The sequence below is a fragment of the Periplaneta americana genome, chromosome 16 (genome assembly GCF_040183065.1).
Source record: "Periplaneta americana isolate PAMFEO1 chromosome 16, P.americana_PAMFEO1_priV1, whole genome shotgun sequence".
NCBI classification, from domain to species: Eukaryota; Metazoa; Arthropoda; class Insecta; order Blattodea; family Blattidae; genus Periplaneta; species Periplaneta americana.
In genome coordinates, this window is record NC_091132.1 from 112,270,152 (window position 1) to 112,282,638 (window position 12,487).

Sequence of the window (12,487 nt, forward strand, 5' to 3'; positions counted from 1 at the left end):
TCTCTTCTGTTAATTATATTTATTCTTTCTTACATACGATCTTTTCTGTACACAAAACCAAAAAATAATAAAACTTAAAGAATAACAATATTGTGATAGCAACAATTCGTCATATGGAACACATTATGAAATGTTTACAATATGTGAAACTTACATGTAAACTAAGTATAAATTGAATTACAATTTAATGTTAACAGGCCGGATATTAAATTCACACCTGAAGTTATTTCATAGCACTGAATATAGTGCACAACTGGCTTCCACTAAAAGATATAAAAAATGACAACAGTGATGTTCACATTTTGCACAAAATACACATTGAACTACAAAAGTTTTCGGATACTTTGGTTTTTGTTAATTCTCCCCCACAAATTTACTACCTTGAGGCTTCACTTAACTGAACTGACAGAGATCTTATGGTTATGGCTTGCATTAGATTGCGATTTTTCTTCCCTGTGATAATACTATGGTCTGATCCTCTGCTCTGAAAGTGCACCTAGCTCCCACACTTCATGTCTGGTCTGGTACATTTTAATCATCACACAGAATGAATTTTTTTTTTTAACTTTAGTGTTTGGTCTAAATCAGCGTTTCTCAAAGTTTTTTGAAGTGGGAACCACTTTTTTAAGTCAGAACAGTTCTGCGGACCACCTTACTCTTGTTCCCTTCGAAAGCAAATTTATCATTTTTGTAGCATATTTTAATACCAGTATACCTATAGTTTAAAATACGATTACTTAATTATAATACTTTTATAATTATATTTTTTGTAGCCAATCAAAGTAACTTATAACAAATTCTGTGCTTTGTTGATTCATCGCTTGCCTGTTAGCAGTTAGTTGTTTGAAATCTTTCTTATGTGGTACACGCTAGTAGTCGTCTATGTCTCTGTTAAATAGTGCCTGCTGGGTAACTATCGGTGCTGGACCCCAGACTCATTTCACCGGCATTATCACCTTCATCTCATTCAGATGCTAAATAACCTAAGACGTTGATAAAGCGTCGTAAAATAACCTACTAAAATAAAAATAAAATTAAATAGTGCCCATTATAAATAATGGAAAACTGGCTTCGGTTCGAATCTTTGAAAAGAAAGGAACGTGATGATATGCTTCATTTAGGCAGTGCTAATAGTTCAGAAGCTGTGTGTGAAGAAATATATTAATTATAGTGCCATTAAAGAAATATCTAGTCCTAGTGGTAGCTATTCAAAGAAAAAATACTTTCGTAAATATGACAAGAGTTATTTGGAACTTGGATTTACTTGGTGTAGCAATGAGAATGAACCAAAACCTCGGTGCGTTGTTTATTACGAAGTGCTTTCAAATGAGTGTATGAAACCCTCGAAATTGAAACGGTTCTTAGAGACGAAACACGCAGTGTAAAAAGTAAACCTGTTGGATTTTAAAATAGACAGAGTCTAAAATTTATTAGATCGTCATCTGGAAAAACAAATAAAAAAATTAATGCAGAAATATGCCCGATTTTCAACAAGTAAAGATGCAATATGGCACTTTCTATTATTGGTGTACGACGTACAGTATGGCCCATTTCAATGTGCATACTGGGTGTTGGCAAAACTATTAGGAAAGTCATCAATACATGAAAAGATTCCTCTGTTACTTTGGTCCTCTGTTATGAATTCGGGTGGTCCCTGGCGGGGCTACAGACTCGGCGCCAGATGTGCAGGAAAAGATGGCAAGAAACGCCACGTTCATAGTGCTTCAAATCCCTCTTTTGTTGCTGAGAGGAGTGGGAAGTGGGTAGACAGGTAGGGTTAGAAATTTCATAAAATATTAGTACTGGGAGAAAAAGTGAAAGGCGATTGCCATGTGTCATTTCCAAACTCTGAGATTTTCAGCTATAGCATGATACACAATTCGTTTGAATTTTATTTTTTCTTCTGTCTTTTTTGAAGGACCATAAGAGCTGAACTCGAGGACCACAGGTGGTCCACGGACCATAGTTTGAGAAATGCTGGTCTAAATGTACATAAAGTGAAAAATACGGGAAAATGAAAGAAAACGAAGACAGTACATATCTCAATTTATTTGTATAAAGATGTTCATATTCGATCACTACTAAGTCATTTTTGGTTATATGAGTAAGTCATTAAAAAACTATCACTTTGAAGAGAAAAATATAAATTATATTATTTTATGAACGAACATGCTGTTCATTGCTCGAAGACACTTTGGGTACCATAGCCTAATGTTTACTATATACACTACAGTAGCGGTTATTCAAGTGAAGTACATGAAGGCCACCTTCACCCCTTTTTTCGGGTTTTAATAAAATATATTTTATCAATAAATTAAAATAAAATGAATTCTTCACTAAACCATATTTTGCTCTACTTTTTAATATCTTGTTCGGGCTAATCCTCTCAGTTAACGTTCACTGCAGCACTTCACATGAACCCCTCACCAGCCAGGCCACGTGGCTAGCAGACCAGCTGAAGGTCCGAATGAGACTTTCCTTTTCGCCTTCAGTACACACACCCGGTTGCCATGACAACGAGTTGCTTACTATGAATTACCGGTCCCTTTTGCAAGGGTATTAGGAAGGTCTGGCGAGCAGGCATTCATCTCCTTTCTCTGTTCTTGAAAGACAGAATCTCTCTCTCGTCCAAACATTGGACCAGGGTGGCAAACTGTAATATTTTGCAACTAAATAAGAAAACATAAATTATTGTGTAAAGAAGTTAAATATTGTTTAAATTTAGTATATAACATATCTATTTTTGTATTTTTTAACGTTAGCACCTCTTGAATATTATGTTTTGTATAGATTTTGAAATAATTTGAATACCCTGTAATGAAGAAAGTTGGCATAACATTTGAAACTACGTTGTACATTTGACCAGCGCAGACCAACGATTTCGCTTTTAGTCTATAGACCTACGTATTCTTTGTTGTGACAAGTGGAGCAAAATGTGAAGGTGTTACTAAGTGTATTAATGCGATGAAAACATGAATCCGTTAAACGATTTAGTGTGTAATCTTTTGGAAACACCGTTCTCTCGTTGGTGTGCAGAAGATAAGCAATATATTTTAAAATACCGCAGAACAACACCTCACATTAATATAACTAAGAAAAAAAGTGAAAACTGGTGGTCGGTCATACAATATTCAGTTTCAAGATTCGTGGTATACCGATTACAACTGGTTATGTGGGAGTCACTATAACGAGAAGTTATATTGTTGGCCTTGTCTTCTTCTGGGGAACAAGAGACTCGCTTGGAATTGAACTGGATTTTGCGATTTCAAAAATGTCAATCGCGGTCTTCACAGCCATGCAGATTCAGCTGAACACATTAAATGAATTTTGAAATTAAAGGCACTGCAGAAGAACGTGAACACCATTGCGGATGCACTAAAGGAAAGTACTAGGTTATACGTAAGTCAATTTAATGAAAACGTACGTTTAAATAGACTGGTAATGCACACCGTAATCGATACGGTATTGTTTCTAAGCAAGCAGGAGTTGGCTTTTCGCGGTCATGATGAGAGTATTTCGTCACAGAAAACGGGAATTTCAAAGAATTATTGGCTCTCATTTCATTGGCCCTTTGAAAATTAGAAATCACTATGAAAAAATTAGGCCTGTTTTTTTTTTTGGGGGGGGGGGGAATCTAAAACGATTCAGAATGAAATAATTGATTGTATTTCTGAATGCATCAATGAACTTGCAAGAGATGAATTTACTAATGCCCCTTTCTTTTCCGTTCAAGTGAAAGTTTTCTGTTCAAGAGAATACTGCTTTGATTTAATAGTAGCTACTTGATTTTACTGGATAGGTAAGCTTATATTGGAAGTTGCATGTTCCGAAGTTGATTTAAAATATGAATACAGTTTACGATTGTGATTTTGAATTTTGTTATGGGTAATATTTCTTGTGTACTCTTTTAATTTGATGTGTTGTATAAAATGTGTTAGATTTTGTCTTTTTTATGTTATGTAGACTTGTGGTTGTTTTATTATGTTGTGGTATGTATTGTGTGGAAGTTTTGTTGGGACAGTGAATTCTTCGGGGTTAAGGGGACGTAGCTTCCGAAAATGTTGAAAATTTGTTTATTTTATATGCTGTGCTTTTCATAAAACTTAAGAAAATGGTTAATATATTACATTAATTCAATATGCCCATCGTATAGGTTACAAAAGCATTCGCGACGTCACGGCTATAACTTATAACAATTCCAGGAAATTCCCTAGAATTCTATTGACCTTCACCTAATTTATCCGGCACGAGCCGCCACTGATACACTACACAGTCTGTGAAGGGTGTCAATTTGGACAAAAACCGAAGGTGCTGGCCAGGCCTCGGTTGTCTACTTGTGACTATATGGATGGCCTGTGGGTGACTGTAGTTCGCTCTTCAAGGGTTAGTTTCCAACCAAAGATATATAGTGGGTTCGAAATCCCTCACTGAATGGTAAGCACGACTAATCATGCCTGGAGCAAACTACAGTCGAGATAGGATGGTACTGTAGAATGGTGAAGGCTTTGGATTAGGACAGGGTTCGTCTTAAAGCCACAAGGAGCATTTTGCGGCTCTTTCCAATTTCCTTGCTCTCTAATATAAATTAGAATTCACAAGTATGAATATAAATCAGAATTAATCAAAATCCTTGTGTCTGAAAACTTTTGATCAGCAATGCATATAAAAATAATAGCTGTGCAATGCCATAACATGTATGACTTAATTTTAATCATAAAATTTAACAGTTTTAAAACTGTAATTTCATATAAAATAAATAAATACAATGATAAACATTCATTATTTCATTCTTATAGGCAAGTAACACACTCCAAGGCATTTTATTCTTTCATGTGTGAGAAAATATGAGTTTACTGCTCTGTGATATGTAAAGTTAATTTGTTATATATTAATCCTATAAAAATACAATTAATTACATGTCACATATAAAGATATAGTGATATTTTTATAAGTGTAAAAATTTCATTTTTTGTACATTATGGCCCGAATCTTGTGGGAATAGAAAACAGCAATATGGTTACAATAATTTAAAGGTGCAATTCTGTGTCTGAAATAAAGATTACTGCACATACTGAATACAGCAAATATTAATAATTCAACCTCCTGTATTATATACTTAAGAAGCTAATTATCAGTTGTCATTATTCACGTTTTATTTAATTGCTTTAACCACACAACTTGTTTATAATAATTACATACGACTTGAAAGATAACCGGTACACTTCGTATTTTAACATGCTCTGTACTAAATATAGTGCACTCATTTTATTTTCTTAGTGTTAAGTGGCACTTGTACTGTCCACAGCTTGCTACAAACTTCTGTCATGTGTCCTGTAAGATAGTCGCAAAAGATTCTTTTGAATAGACACTCATAATTACTATCAATTGTTATTAAATTAAAAATAAATAAAGTAGCTTTATTTAAAATGTTCGATACAAAGAACTATTAATATATAGAAAACTCCAGTCTAATTATTCCAACAAGATTATACATTATAGAATGACTAAAAAATAGGGAAACCTGGAAAATTGTCTAAAAATGTTCTTTGCGCTTGCTGAGCAGAGTTAGTGAGGGCATGAGGATCATGCACATTAACCGCTGTACAGTAAACCAAAACAAAACATCCACCATTCCAATCGCACAATCACCACAAAAGAAATTCTCCTTCATAATAACTGCCAGACCCAAGGAAACTTAGAGGAATAGTAAATCCAATTGTTTCGTGTTATCTTATGGTTATGAACTGAGCCACTGTACAAAGTGAGAGGTACCTAAGAGAAACTTACAACAATATTGCCATAGTAACAGTAAGGATATGAAATGGATGCACTATATTTAAATAATTTAAAATACTTTACTTCTTCTTAGACATAATTATAAAAACCACCAAAATGTGTCCAGACAATTTTGAAACATTTATTTTCGATGATATCTGGAAACATTTTTTACAATGATTACTAATTCTCTCTCCAAATAGTGATATGAAGCGGGAAATATTTTTTTTCTTGTGCATTTGTCAGCTCTTTAAAAGAAACAATTTGTTGTCTGAGTACATGAGAATTTCCGAAGAATGAAAAGAATAAAGGAAATTTGCTACAACTGCAGTCAACAAACTCTGAAGGTAAGTAAAGTATAAAATAGCTATGCCCAGGATTCTTAAGGAAACATGACCTTATGTTGCATACATTCCTTAAGCTTCAAAAATATTATAGGAATGCAATTTTGACATAGCTTGAAACCAATGCCATGTGTTCGAACTGCCTACAATATCAATATTTATAATTTATTCATTACTAGCCATACCAGTGCGCTTCGCTGCACTTGTTATAAATAAATATCATTGGCTTAAATCTGTTATATTTCCAAATATAGCTTCGTTATTGTTAGTGAATAATTTATTTATTATCAGTTATAAATCGTTTGCTCTTGAATTACTTTCAAAGTTGTATTTAGAACTATGACTGTAACTTTTATTACCCTGCAATAATTTCTGGAGTTGTTCGATTAATTCTACTTTTAAGCTTGGTATTATGTTAGACCTAACAGTGTCTGAAATAGAAAATATTTGTAAGAACTGAAGGTTGTTACTCTCAGCTGGAAAAAGTTTTGTCACCAAGCGATACCATTTGAAATAAGGTGTTGTACTGCCCTATATTATTTAAAATGTGTGTTGATAACAGATGTACTTCTATAAGTACCTACTTAAGTTTTTAATTGGTTATGGGGGCTCTTGAATCTCAGGAAGAACGCAACGTATTCAAGACTAATTTACAAACATGTTAAACGAATTATTCTTGCAACGAAAACGGACGCTCCCTAGACCAAATACTCGTATTTTAATTATGTAATTACTTCATAGTTTCATCTGGTATTGTATGACGTTATGAATGAGATACCTATGTTGTTAATTGTTTTTATTGTAACATTCGGCCATAACTGACCAAGTATGTAAGATCTCGCGCTCAGAGGGGTGGATTTTGGGGTTTGAGATGGCCTACAAGCCACAAGTCATTCTAACGATGTTTCTTTGTTAATTATTCAATATGGAGTATTGTGCACTACATAGAACTGTTACCTATTAAGTATACATTACTGTAGCTCACCCAAATACGTAATTAAGCAATAAAAATATGTACTGTTATGTTACTGAATAATTAATACTTAATATGTGCCGCATATATTTTTTAAATTATTTCATCTCTGACTTTCATTCTTTCATAAAAACGCAACGAAAATCAGACATCAAATTTCAGTATGGTACCTTCAAATAGCATTAAATTTAACTACAGTACATAAGCCTATTGCTAATTATTAGTTTCGACAGTATATAAAGTTTTCTGTATGTAAGGTTCTGTTTAGTCCTACCTTATATGCATTTGTGCCCAGTCCTCGATTCACTCATGAGCTTCTGTAATGACATAAAGCCTACGTCCATCTAAAGGAACTACACTTTCCAATGATGAAAGGATTATTAAAATCTATTAAATAGTTTCCTGAGATTGCTTCATACAAACACACAAACACTCTCTCTTTATAATAATATTTAGTGTATTATAAACACATATATCTGCATAAAAAGGGTTGTTAAATATTAATCAAATTATTTTCCAAGGCCACCTTAAATAAATGCAGAGTCATTGGTTTTACCTTTATTACTCGTATATTAATCTGACGTGTCCATGATAATTAAAAAAGCATTGTTATTTTAAAACAGATATATCTCCCATATGGTAATGCAGAATTCCTGCACGGAAATACCATTATATACTTCGTTCGGTACATCATAGTAATATCAGTCTTATCAAAATTTTGCATAGAATAAAACTTATCGGAAATCGTTTTTAAAGAAGCTTTTATTATGTAATATTTTTCATAAAAATCAATAATAAGCGAGATATTTCGATTTATTTAATTCAAGTCCCCTTATAACCCCCCTTTTAAATAAAGTATTTTGAATGACATATAGCCTAAAATCTAAGTTGGAATGAATTTAATTTATATTCCAATTTTCATATAAATTGGTTCAGCCATTATTGCGTGAAAAGGTAACAAACATCCATACAAACTTACAGAAAAAAATTTTCAAAAAAGCGACTTTCGGTCTCAGGATGGTTAATTATATATGTTAACACCAAATTATTTTTGGAAAAGTAAAAATTACGAGAAAAATTTTGGTTACAGATTTATTATAAATTAGTATAGATTGTTGTCAGCCATATCAGGTTGCAAAGTAAAAAGACGACCTAATAGGCATGGAAAACTCTAATAATGCAATTTGTTCCATTTTAATTTATTCTAGAATATTTCATGCAGTAAATATTACGTTTCGGAAGAGACCACATTCAATAAAATACAATAAAAACAAAAATAACTCACAGAACCACAGTCTTTTTAAAACTGACTCAATACTTATTAAAATCTCTGTTTGCTATGGGCCATATAATCAAAATGAATTATGTATCAGAGAGCTTCCCAAATGGCTGTACTGCTTGTAAATCAGCATCACAAAGCAGCAAAACATGGCAGATTTTTCGTATAAAAAATTCAGTTCGTATTAGGAAGAGAAATTGTACCAGGAAGTAATTAATGTACATGATAGGGTTGCCATACCTCCTGCCTAACATGGGGGAGGGGGGAGAGGAGAAGGAAATAGGAAAAATTTTAAATCTGAGAAAATTAATGAGAATAAATTTTTATAAAGGATATAGGAATTTATATGGACAAAAACTTAAGTTCGAATACTCAAATCACACACACATGTAAAATAATTTTTATGAAAATTCACGCACTAAAAAGAATTCGAAATTTCCTTCCGTTGCTTCTCAAGAAGAATTTAGTGCAGTCGCTCTTGATGCCTCATTTTGATTACTGTGACACTCTCTACACTGACCTTAACATGAGAAACTATATGGTAAAGTAAGTACTAAGAAATGCAAAAGATCTACACAATTATTAGTTGCTATATAAAAGTACAATTTGAAATACAAAGTTACCTAATTTTAATCTCAGACTTGTGAAACACACAGTGTTGTACAAAGGATGATAAACAGCTACAAAATATGTGTGAGATTCAGTATTCAACATGCCAATAAATGGCAATCTTAGAAAATTAATGTCTTCAACTTAATACCATTGAATTACCTCGTGCAACAAGACAACAACACGGAAATGAGATATAAAATGCAAGGAAGAATAAGTGAAAAAAATAATTTCATACATGATCTTTTACAAGAGCAGTACACCATTTGTAAATCCAATACTAAATACTAAATGTAACCCAAGGAAATGTACACTGAAATTTGTACTATTACATATTTCAAAACTTGCTAATAAATTTAACTCATCCACATTTTTTATAATTTTACATTAATTTATTTATATAGTATAAGAATGATAAATTGTTATCAATCGAGACTCAAACCTGAAACTGTATATTCACATTATCATTAATTCAAATGTAAAAACTGCCACAAATTTGTATGTAGGCTTACAATACATTTTCTTTGCATCAGAAATACAACCACTCTCTAATGGATTTTCTTTTGATAAAATTGTGTAATCAATTAATTTACCTAAAGTCTCAAAACTGCACTCGATGAAGCAATAGGGACAAGTGATAATATAGTATAATCACAGTATAGGTATTCAGACAATAAGAAAACTGTGTGTTAATAGCGTTGTGAATGGAATTCTCCAAGGCGACCCGATAAGTCCCACGCTGTTCAACATCTACACAGCAGATGTGACAAACATAATAGGGGAAGACTCACAAGCAGAAATTATGACGACATGGTGATAGGGTTGGCAGTAAAAGAGGATGTGCAGAAGGCGCTACAAAATCTAAGAGAAATGGGCAGAGGAAAACGATCTGGATGTAAACAAAGAGAAGACAGTGCAAATGGCATTCAGGAAGGGCGGAAAAATAGCGCCCAGAGGCAGAATAACCTTATTTGACGAGCCGCTACAAGTTGTGGGGAAATATAAATACCTGGGAATTACATTACAGACAACAGCAACATCGTTCGGTATGCACGTTCAGGAAAGAGCAGCAGCAGCAGCCATCAAAGCCTCATACAACATTCCGAACATAACCAATCTGTCGACAAGCACAGCGATGACACTATTCAAATGGTAGTGGTGCCAGTTATAACGTACGGAATAGAGATTATTTGGGAAAAACTCAAGATCGGTGATATGATAAGAATAGAAAAAGTCAAGACTATGTTTATGAAACGGATACTAGGAGTCGGAAAAGCAGCGCCATCCCGCCTTGTATATGAGCTCATGAGAGAGACATATTTCGTAGATGATATCAGATCACAGCACTGGCTACCGTCCACAGGACCCTACCAGGAACTGGTAAGCATAAGAGACCGGAAGAAGAAGCAGATAGACCTAGAGTTCTACACCACATCAGCCATGCTAGACAACAGAGACACGTGATAACACTCGCAATACACGGTTTTCATCATAAAATATGTGTGAACAACAAGTTCCAAGAACCGACCGAAGACTGCAAATGTGTGCTGTCCGGGCAAAGATGTAGGAAATACCACATCATAACGTGTGCGAAGAGAGTTAAACCAATAACAGACTATGGCAAAGACTAAACTTGGACATTAATGCTCAACTCGAGCGCATTTTTCTCATTATTATTAATAGTGTTGTGACAACATGTTAGCTGAGCATCACTAGTGCGACTGGTGGTGAGTAACTATAACTACACGCTCATCATATCTATTAGCTTGGAAAAATAAATGAACACATCACAAAATATGTAATATTAAATAAAAATATGCACATTATTACATGTCTGACATCTCAAATTTAGATAAATTTAAACAAAGGAACAATATGAAAAGCACAGAGTTTTACTTGAGAACTGGCATTAATTTCAAATGCCACTTAACCTGTAATTAAATGTACTGCAGTCCTATTATTATCAGTTTAACGCCTTCAAAATGATTCGGAATGTTAATATCACTGGTATTATTAAAAATAAAAGATGATCTATATCAACAGAATAGAAATATTATTATACAATAAATTAAATTCAACAATCATCGACAAAAAAAATAGGTGAATACCCACATACCATGATATTCCCGATAATTGACAAAAATTGTAATTCACACTGCTAAAGAGTATCTGTCGGATACAGGGGGGAGAGCCATTAATCCTTCCCATTGAAGGCTTTAAGGAACCAACCTGGACAAATACCCAATGTCCCATCCCTACCTTCCCGTGGTGCAGCTGTTAGTAAGCGTAATTTTACGAGCTGAACTAAAGGGAGGGGCTACTCATCAATTAGCACTGGTCAGCTTGATGAGTTAATGACTGAATTTGGTATAATTTTCCTCTATTCAATACCTAATTCCCTCTTTACCCTTTCCTATCCAGTCCTCTGACTGAACTCTTACTTTCTTCGACCCCGACGGCATTAGAGCATTCGAGGCCTAGGGGTTCATATCACTTTCCTTCCTCCTCTTTCTACTTTTCTGTTCCTAGTGCTGACCTGCTATGACACTAAAATCGTCCTCCAGTGACTTAAGGAGGGAAAGCTGGTGATCAACAAGATCTCCCAGCTAGGTCCAATGGACCCATCGACCAACAGCAGGTGTGGTCCTCCAGACATTCTGGGGGTTGTGTGTGAATGAAGTAGCCACCAAAATGTTAAAATATGGTGTTCACTTAAATCGGCTATAACTTGCCATTTTCACTCCAATATGACAAGAAATGGGTTCGGAACACCTCAAAATCTGTGCTTCAGTGGCTGACCATGATAATATCTTTGAAAAATATTGGAGTGCAAGAGGTCAAATCACTTTGTCAAACGCCTGGCATTAGAAAACAACAACTTTTTAACAACGCCTGAGAACTTTGGAACTTCAAACAAGCAAAAGTTTAAGAACTCATAAAAGCCTTGTATTTAACATCCGTATTGGGAAATGTAAATATAGTAGGCCTACAGAGTGTAGTTATAGGAAAGACCTTGTTTCCCATGTTAAGTAGAAAAAAATTAGAATTTACAGATGTCCAAAAATACCGTTGGTACAGCAGTTTAGTTCTTTTTATAAATGATTTGTACAAGCTTTAACATCAATGTCATGTCACGTGTGAGGATCTTTGAGTATATCAGTACACTGTTGAGTATTGTTGAGATTCTGTTTCTCTTGTCGTGTGTTATAGATTACTTGTGTTCATGTGCCTAACTGATTTGGATTTTGTTTTCATATGTATGATATTAGTAATTAAGGCAGTAATAAATCACGGTCTATAAAATTTCAAATCCGATATTTGGCTTCGACACTGAGGGGGGGGGGGGGAAGCCCTCACGAATGCAAGTCTCAAACGTTACCATCTGAGTCACCTTGCTTTTTTATAGCGGTTTTAATTAATAAGCTCAAAAATATTCAATGGAAATATCCATTAACAAAACAAAAATAATGGCCTTTTGTGGTAAATACCCAATACCAAGCAAAATTT

The 12,487-nt window shown here is 34.0% G+C and overlaps 1 protein-coding gene across 5 annotated transcripts in view; it reads right to left on the minus strand.

Moving 5' to 3' along the window:
- The window catches only part of Rab19 (RAS oncogene family member Rab19), a 57,122-nt gene continuing 44,635 nt past the window's right edge, over positions 1-12,487 (minus strand). For all 5 annotated transcript variants that reach the window (XR_011329743.1, XR_011329742.1, XR_011329744.1 and 2 more), the window contains one exon: positions 1-12,487. This exon is cut by the window's right edge. The gene's annotated coding sequence lies outside the window, so the exon portion shown is untranslated.